Source organism: Adiantum capillus-veneris, unplaced genomic scaffold (genome assembly GCF_014529385.1).
Source record: "Adiantum capillus-veneris isolate H3 unplaced genomic scaffold, ASM1452938v2 Hic_scaffold_33, whole genome shotgun sequence".
Taxonomy (NCBI): Eukaryota; Viridiplantae; Streptophyta; class Polypodiopsida; order Polypodiales; family Pteridaceae; genus Adiantum; species Adiantum capillus-veneris.
Window position 1 is genome coordinate 2,692,559 of NW_028221440.1, and position 10,431 is coordinate 2,702,989.

Genomic DNA, 10,431 nt, shown 5'->3' on the forward strand with positions numbered 1-10,431 from the left:
TAGCTACTTGAGCCTCTATCATAGCTTCCTCCTGTTCATTTCTCAGTGTGTGCAACTCTGCATAAGCTTCTGATAGTTCATTTTGCAAAGCTAGAATAGTGCTCAAGTCTTGGGTATGCTCTTGCACTTTGACATTGTACATATACGCTGCTACTCTTTGCAAAGCTTTATAATAAGGGTCCGTCATGCTCCAATGTCGAGGTGAAGTGATGGGTCACCTGATTGCTTCTTGCACCATAGGGGGATTCTGAGGCTTCGGGCAACTATCTTGATCTTTAGGTTCCTCTTGGGCTTGGGATGTTTTTGGATGAGACTCTTCTTTTTGTGTTGTTTCATGTTTGTAATCTCCATAAGAATGCCTGCTTGACTGAGAGTGAGAGTTTTCTGTGAAACTACCAATTTTTGGTCTCTCGTTAGCTTTCTTGGCCTCTTCCACCTCCTTTCCCTTCGGTAACTTTTCTCGTTCCATTTGAGCATACATCTCCTCCAACTGCTCAGTAGTGATGGGCGGGGCCATAAGGTTCTTTGTGCTTGCCTTGCATGGAATCCACTTTTCTGCAAAATCCCCTTCATACACTCTTTTTCTTCTTGAATTCTTCTACTAGTCTTTCCTCTCTCACTTGCTTCTAAGCTTTCTCTTCTTTAGCAGATCTATCGACTGTCATACGTCTTTTGCCTTTCCTGTTTACAAGATCTTCTTTTGTAGGTTTCGACTCCTGTAGCTTCCTTTCCTTTTTGATATGGTGCGAGCTGTAATATAAGTGGAGCTAGACTTGGTAGTTTCATCATCATTCCCATCTTCTTGATATTGAATCCAATCGTTCGGAGAGGGAGTTTCTGGCAAGTCACCGTGAGCCGCACCGGTTGCTTGATATGCAATTCTCGTTAGTATTTTTGGAATTGATAAGTAGGCCAACTTTGTGTGGAGCATTACTGGTGTGTTCTATTGATAAGCCCAAGCGTAGGTTGTAGCGACTGTGTGGTTTGGCGTTGTGTAGCGCCTCGTCTCTTGTCATCAATATGAAAGAAGATCCAAGTGGGTAGCTCCGCTTCTCGGCTTCTCGGCATGTCATGTCAGCAAATGTCGTTGTTGCGCCATTCCTTAATTCCTAAATCTTTCTTGTTTTTTAAAGTTGCACCCTTATCTAAGAGCTGTAATGCTTCATAGATCAATTTTGAGGTGATCCTTACTTGTATCTTATCATTCTCAAGTGTCGAGATTTGAGTTGTGCCATCCTCTATAATACTGGTATAGAACTCATGCGCTCTTTGAATGTCAATTTCACATGGCATCAACTGGAAGTAATTCAGACGGTCAATCTTTTCCAGAGCTTCTTCAATAGGTAGTTTTCTTGCAACATTGTAAGCTTCTCTAGGTATCATTGGTAACATGACCATAATACTGTCTGAATCTATGTAGACTGCTTCATAAACGATGGCACCTTCTAGTTCCAATCTTTCCTTCTCTATGTATGTTGACATTTCTCACAGGGAGTCCTTGCGGAAATTGAACTATGGAATTTGTTCCGGACATTTTTGCGGCTCCACTTCTTTGGAGATTGCCTTTGGTGTCAAACTTCATAGCTTTTGTGAACAATTGTCGCAATTCAGAGAATGGTTAGAGCCGAAAGTGGTTTTTTCTTATTCCCACGTTAAACTTGTTCAAAACACTCATATGAACCATGCATAACTTGAACAACTTGAAAAAAGCTTGTTTCATACAAAATCAAGAAAAAATCATTTTTTTTTCTTTGACTTATGATCAGGCTGCCTTTTTTGAATTATGACTTCATGGACTTGATGGATACAACAAGTTAAGGCTCTGGTTCAAATTTGATGAAATTTAGATAGAAGGATTGGGTGCTTGAGGTTTCTGACATGTGCTTCAAGCTTATCGTGTCTTGTGTAACATAGAAGTGACTTTTTTCACTTTTGACCACATAAGAGTGATCTAAAGACTTATACCAACATGTACATGAGGTCAACTTTGTTTTTGGGTTGTTAGTTGCACTCTTTGTGAGAAAATCACAATTTTTTAACACTTTCTTCATTTGGGTTTGGATGCTCTTATGACTTGGTGTGCACATTTCCCTTATTGTTTAGAGGCTAGTTACCCACATGTAGCCTAATTTTGAGCTATTGAGAAAGAGGTAGGTCAATTTCAATCTCCCAACCAAGTGGAAAATTCAAGAAGGTGGGATGTAAATTTCCATTGGTTGCCAAACCTCTTGGATTTGGTTTACATACTTGGAGTAACATGTGGGTAGCTTCAAAACTCAACTTGGTGTTATACTGGCAGTTCAAAACTCAACTTGGTGTTATACTGGCAGTTGAGAATAAAAAATTGTGATTTTCTCTGTGGATGCCACGTATGAGCTCTAAATGAAGTGAAACTTGGTTAGCCTCTGTTACATGATGTTTTAAGGGTGATGATCCCTTTACACTTTATTTTGGAACGCTCGCACAAGCTTAGGACTAGTTTAGGACTCTGACACTATGAAAAATCTGTCCGGTGGAAAGTGTAGACTTCTTTTTTTATGGGGAATCTTTTTGATGGCCCACTTTACTGAGAGATGCAAAGGGAGGAGAAAAAAAAGCTATTTTTTCCTACTTTACATGAAAACAATTTTTTTTCAAGCATGCAAAAATTCAAACATGTTCATACATCCCTTTGAAGCATTTCCATGGTGCCACTTCATCAGTTAGGTGGCCACATTGAGTATGGAGCCACTTTGACCTCTGAAGTAAATATTTGACTCAAGGATCCTATTATCGGCTATCTTAGCAGAATGCACATTGATGACTTGGTAGGGGTGGTCATTAGACGCTTTGCACGAGGTTCTTACCATTCTGACATCTCTTTATTGTTTATGTCAAAACAATAATATCTTGAGCTACATGGTTTTTGTTGTTGTCAAAACCCACTTAGACAATGCTATTGCTGATGCCCCTTCTCATAAGTGTGTACTTTTAGTGTTCTAAAGCTTTTGGTCAAGTTTGAAGTTTTTTCGGCCGCGGGAAAAAAACATGATTTTGGTGATGATTGGGTGCTCCTTTCCAACGTAAGCATTGCATTTGCATTTTGACAAGTCTAGGTTTCACTGTGTTATCTATCTACCATTTTGGACATGCACAAGCAACAAACAATGGTGTACCAGGTAGGGAACATACTTCTCATGTTTGGTGTTGATGCTCGCGTGCACGGCATAGGGCGTGCAAGAAGGTCTTTTCAAAAAATCTCTCTCTCTCTCCCCCTCTCTCTCTCTCTCTCACACACACACAGACACACACACACACACACACACACACACACAAAATTACATGAGTCCTTTCTCATGCTTCACCACTCTATTTGAGCAAGCCTGTTAAAAAAAAAAAAAACCCTCCCTGTCTTCACCTTTACATTTCTAGTAAACCATTCATTACATGATCGCACAAACAACTATCACATTAATAACATGTGTTTGGACGCTCGGCCAAAGGTAAGATACAGGTAGCCAAGAGTACACCATACTCCATGGTGCGTGGTGTGCTGTTAAAATATCATCGGAGTGGCTGTCCATAACTGTGATACAAAAAAATCTTTTGTGGTGGAAGAAACTGTGCTAGCAGATATAACCGTTCTGAAAAACCTCGCTTCATTGAATGTTCTACATAATAGCATTGTGGCCCTATGCTCATGGCTTCAATTACCATAGCCAGATAGATATTGTTCCTAAAATGCTCTCGACCCCCAAGAGTCACCCGCGTCACTCTGTCCTGATATGTCCACCACTTCGCCTGAGTAACAGATGTTCCTAATTGCGGAAATAAATGATGTTCATAACGGACTAGTGTGGATCTCTTAGTAGACTCACTTGACTGCTAAAGATGTGCAATGGATATAGCTAAAACCTCATCTCCATTGTAAGTCATTCCATATAAATATGTATGGCACACCTGATGACAAGGTTAGATGTTGGCTGTAAACTCTCAGATAGCTACTCAAGACAGATACTGTGCACTAGTTTTTTTTAAAAAAAATGCCCGTCTTTTATAGACCTACATGGATACCTGAACCCAATGGGTATGGGTTCGAAATTCCCAATCTAATTGACTTCTTTATTACATTATCTCAACACGTAGGGGTTGGCGTATGTCTACTCTCATAATTTGTCCAATTGGATTGATTTTTGACTATAGTCTCATGTGTTGGAATTAGGGTTGCAAAGAAATGCACACAGCTTGGAGAAGAAGAAAAAAGCTCAAGGTACACAATAGAGAGTGTATTACTTAGTGTGCAATGGAAAGGTAGATAGCCCTAGAGTGATGGGCGTATATACAATGCTAGGGGGAAAAAACCTCCTAAAGAGGGAAAAAATGCCCCGGCGGTCCTAGTGTGTTCACACACATCACTACCACATGATATGGTAACAAATCCCCCTTGGAGTGATGCGATGAACGAGAGCTGGCACATGAGTAAAGGGAAGTGCCATGCCCTGAGGACATGATCAGTCCACAAAGGGGAGTAAGCCCAAAGCTTTGCGGAAAGCTTCAAGCTTCTCACGAGTCAATGCCTTTGTGAAAAGATCTGCAAGGTTGTCTTGTGTTGGCACATAAGCCAAGCTGATCTCTCCTGTTGTGAGAGCCTCTCCCTGGCATAGTGGTAATGCACCTCAATGTGCTTTGTGCGAGCATGAAAAATTGGGTTCCTCGCAAGTGCCAATGCACTCTGACTGTCAGTGTAGATAGTGTTGGCAGTGTCCTGTCCAACACCCAAATCAGCCATAAGGCGTCTGAGCCTACACACTCAACCGTAGCTGTGAAGACTGCCATGTACTCAGCCTCACAACTCGAAGTGGCCACAGTAGGTTGCTTCTTGCTCAACCGTGATATACATGAACTGCCAAGCATGGAACAAAAACCACTTGTGGACACTCGCGTGTCAAAACAACCAGTCCAATCTGAGTCCGAAAAAGCATGTAAGTCTGGCGACAATGATCCCCCCTTGGGATAAAACAAGCCAAGATGTAAAGTGCCACTAAGGTAGCGAAAAATCCTCTTAACAGCCTGCAAATGCTTAGACCCTGGGCTATGCATAAATTGCTGACCTGTGAGACTGCAAATTGAATATCTGGCCTCGTGTTGCATACATAAATGAGGCAGCCAACAGGAGTTTGGTAAAGAGTGACATCAGCAGGATCGCCAACATCATTTAGACTCAATGTCAAACCTGTTTCCATGGGAGTGGCAATAGGTTTGCAATCCTCAAGTCCAAACTTACATAGCAATGTCTCTATGTAACTTTTCTGACACAAGGCAATACCGCCATCACACTCCTTGAACTGTATACCCAAGTAATGATGCAACATCCCCAAATCTTTCATCTTGAAAGTAGCATTTAAATCAGCCTTAAATTTAGCAATATGTCTCTCGTTTGGTCCAGTGATTAGCAAATCATCGACATAAAGAACCACAATGAGAAGTACATCACCCTCACGCTTTACATACAATGTGCTTTCTATTGGACTATTACGAAAGCCTCGTTTAACCAAATGAGTGTCAGCTTTCTCATACCAAGCATGAGGAGATTGCTTCAACCCATACAAAGCCTTTTTACATCTGCACACTTTGTCCTCTTGTCCTTTTATGACAAAACCGCGAGGCTGCGTTACATAAACTTCCTCAAATATGTCACCATTCAAGAAAGCAGTAACAATGTCTGATTGATGTACATCCCAACCAAAATGAGCTGCCAATGCACATAGGAAACGCACAGTAGTCATACGACAAGTGGGAGCAAAAGTCTCTTCATAATCTATGCCTTTTTGCTGTGCATAACCCTTTGCAACAAGTCGAGCCTTATGGCGATCGATCTCACCATCCGGCTTGCGTTTCAACTTGTAAACCCACTTCATACCAATGGCCTTTTTGCCAGGAGGCAAATCACATAAAGTCCATGTGTCATTTTCTATAAGTGCATCATATTCTGATTGCATGGCCGCCATCCAATTTTCTGAATTCTGTGCTTCATCAAAAGACAGAGGCTCCTCAACATCATGTAAGCTAGACACAGCCAAAGCATAACAATCTGATGCATAAGATGCATGGAGAGAGCCTGAACGAGTACGACTCGACAAAGGTGCATCCAATTTACTGTCACGCAAAGTGTGCACCAGCCATTTTGGCATACCTCTAGCATGCTCATTTTCAGCCCTTTCCTCATCAAGTACATCATGTACATCTGCATCAGTAATAGGCTGATCTGTAACATTTTCAGAAACCCCCATAGGCTGTACATTTGCCTCATTGAAACTTACATTCGTATTTCCACCAATGAAAAGAGGCAACAAAGTGTCATAAATGTCCTGTGAGCTTACATTACTGTCTCTAGTACATGACAACAAGGGCTGAACAGAATCTTCCACAAACACTACATCCCGTGAAACCAGAATATGTTTTGTTTGCGGATGATACAACCTGTAACCTTTGCTTTCAACACTATAACCAACAAAAATACATTTGACAGCCTTACCATCCAATTCTCTGCGCTATGTTTGTGGCACCAAAGCATATTCCAAACAGCCAAAAACACGCATGTGCTCAATAGAAGGATTTCTATCATGCCATGCTTCATATGGAGTAATAGACTGCAAAGTTTTCGTAGGACACGTGTTAAGTACATAAGTGGCACACATGATGGCCTCAAGCCAAAAAGAATGCAGCAAAGCTTGACTTTTGACCATACATCGTGCCATTTCCATCAGTGACCTGTTTTTCCTCTCAGCAACACCATTTTGCTGAGGTGTATAAGGCACTGTATATTGGAGTTCTATCCCACGACTAGCCAAAAATTCATTAAATTCATGAGACATATACTCCCCCCCTCGATCGGAATGGAGGGTGCCCATAGTACATTTTGAGACATTTTCAGCCATAGCCATAAATTGTTTGAAGCACATAAAAACTTCGGACTTTGCTTTAAGCGGAAATACCCATGCATGCCTGGAGTAATTTCAATGAAAGTCATGAAGTACAGGTAATTGCCCAAGGACGGAGTTTGCATGGGCCCACAAACATCACTATGCACAAGCTGCAACTTGCATGTGGCCCGAACTGAACCATCCTTTGGAAACTTAGAACGCTGCATCTTACCCAAAATACAACCTTCACAAACATGTTTGACAGGTGCTTCAAGAGGCGGCAAAGAAGCAACCATATCAGATTTCTGCAAACGTAGCAGACTGGAAAAATTCAGATGACCAAAATGTGCATGCCAAAGTTTTGCATCTGAAATAGCCCTTGAATCTGCAACAGCATTTGCAAAATTTTGTCCACACTTGTCATACAAAGTGAGCTTATATAGCCCACGGCACAAAAGGCCAAATGCAACAATTTCATCACCAAAACTGAGATCATGAACTATACATCTGTCATCCACAAATTTGACTACAAGTCCAATTCGAGCAAGTGCGGATATAGAAAAGAGATTCTTCTTGATCCCAGGTACATAAAGTGCATCAACAAGTGTGAAGGAACTGCCATTTGCAGCTGTAAGCATAATCTTTCCAACTCCCTGAACCGGATAAGAGGCATTGTTGGCACAAGTGACGGAATTCCCATGAGGGACAGACTCGAGAGAGGTAAACAATTCACGATGTGAGGTAATGTGCTTTGTAGCACCACTATCAAAATACCACACATGTGAATGTGCAGCAACAAATGACAAGCATGCATCATGGACAATAGGATTGTAAGTGCACTCTACGCTAAAAGCCCATTCTGCATCAACATCAGCAACACAGTCTCCTTTCACAGAAGACTCAACAATGGCTGCATTTGTAGTGGAACCAGCATTTGCAGTGAAACCACCCTCTTTCTTCTTAGCCTCTTTGGCCTTCAACTTAGGACACGACTTGATCAAGTGATCATTAGCTTTACAATAATGGCAACGCATCTTCTTTTTGCCCTTATCACCAGAATTGCCAAACGAAGTGCTGCTAGCAAAAGCATTGGGAATAGAAGTTTTGCCACTCGCAGCAGAACCATAAGAAGTGGCTGCATTGTTGTTACCACCCTTTCTTTGAGAAGCAATAAAAGCCTGTTCAATTGCATGCTGTCTAGTCTTGTTTTTTTTGAAAAAGTGACTCTTGCAATAGCAATGTGCATAATGCATCAAACTTGACAACTTCTGGATTTCCTTGGGTCATAAGTCTCCAAGTACTAGCAAAAGTCTGGTAAGAATCTGGAAAGGCATCAAGAACAATATGCACAAGGGAACTGTCTGAAATGACTTCACCTACAAAAATAAGCTTCTCATTGATATCCTTGACACTAGCACGGAAAGTGTCCATATCATCTTCCTCATGCATAATCTTCGACTCTAGCTCTTTACGCAGCAAAGCAATTTTAGCCTCATTGCGACTTGCATAAAGACCAACCAATATATCCCAAGCCTGTTTTGCAAATTTTGTTGAACGGATGTGAGGAACAATGGTGCACTTCACAGACAACGCAATCAATGCATGAGCTTGCGCATCCTTTACATCCCAACGAGCTTGTTCTGCCATAGGCAAAACAACTCTAACAGCAACAATCCTTACAGCAAGACCTGCAACATCCTCAACATCGCCTACATCCTCAGAACCAGGACGTACATCAATGCCCTGCACAATATTCCAGACGCCCTTTGACACAAGCACATGTTGCATCATATAAGCCTACATAGGGTAATTGTCCCCATCCAACCTCTCCTCAGCAACAAACATCTTGAATACATCTGTGTTGTTGTTGTCAGCCATGGTAAATGCTGCACCAGATGTGAAAACTACCCGAAAATAGGAGAAACGGAGCGGGAACAACACGTGCTATATAGCACAAACTGTGGAAGACTATAAGGCACCTGTTATGTAGAAAACGGCACTGACATAATTTCTGCACAAAATGATGAAATTGCCTGTGCAGACCTGCCTGTAGTGGAAACGGAGGCCGAAATGAGCCCGAACATAAAATTTGAGCAGATCGAGCTCTACGAGCATCCCCAAAGTATTTGTCGACCTGTGAACGCTTGCCAAAGCTCACTGAAATCGGAGAAAGTGAGCAGACGTGTGCTGGAGCAGCTGGCGACTAAGCCCGGGAGGACATGACCTACTCTGATACCAATTGTTGGAATTAGGGTTGCAGAGAAACGCACACACTTGGATAAGATGAAGGAAGCTCAAGGCACACAATAGAGAGTGTATTACTTAGTGTGCAATGAAAAGATAGATAGCCTTAGAGTGATGGGCGTATATACAATGCTCGGGGGAAAAAACCTCCTAGAGAGGGAAAAAATGCCCTGGCGGTCCTAGTGTGTTCACACACATCACTATCACATGTATATGGTAACAATGTGAGATATCGGTACTATGGGTTACTGATTGTTTATATCCACCTAGTGCTAGGAGCAATTTTTTGTATGTATACCGAGTATCGACCTTTCGAAAGCAGGCAAAATAACCTTGCTATCTATTGCCATTTTTAATAAAGCACACGTGGCTCATAATAAAGGGTTTTTTGAGATTTCTTTGATACTTTTTAAAAGTCTTCTTTTTACATTGGCATAAATGGTCTTTTGATTCACCTTAATACTTTTTTATGTTGCGTCTGATAACTCCTCTGTAAGGATTTCTCTGCTAGTGCCTGTCACAAGTTTTCTTCTGCTTTGTGTGAGAGTGTTAGCACGCTAGTGTTGGAGCGATTTGATCTCAGCGCTGACTTCTCGCATCTAGATCTCGTGCGGATTATAATCCCGGGAAAGGGGGTCTTGAAGGCCGACCTTGATGGCAGGAATACCTGGCTGATTTTGGGGCCCTTCTACTAAGGAGTGGCATCATCACCTATAAAAACCTTAGAAGGTGAGTACCTATGCTCACTTGGCATCGTGTTCTGTGACTACTATTGTGCATTCAAATCTGCTTTGCTGTGGTGACTTTATCATGCCGAAAAAAACTAAGAAAGTTGTGATGGAATCATCTTCATCAAGTCTACAGGTTGTCTAAATTTTCTGTTCTCTTGAAGCCTTAAAAAGTTGTGATCTGGATAGATTTTGCTAAACTAAGGAAGGTGCTTCATATATATGAATTGCAGTATTTTAAACGCTGGTTAATCTGACTGTTTTTTCAATTAAATCTATGGGTATGAGAAGTAGGTTTAACTGGTGGACTTGATGAAATAGGGGAACTTTAACTATGGCTAAGTGTTTCCAAGAGCTCGAGATAAAATGTGATGTCTCTGGTTGTTTACTATGGTACAGCCAGGATGGGGAAAATCTGCTGAGGTTGTTGGTGCATTTCTTATCGGAATAAAGTGGAGTTTCTATTAAGATGCTTGAAATTTGAAAGCTTTTTACTTGCAGACATGTTTTTGCTGGGTTTATTATGACTTACAGGGTGTAACTTATGATGCTGAATG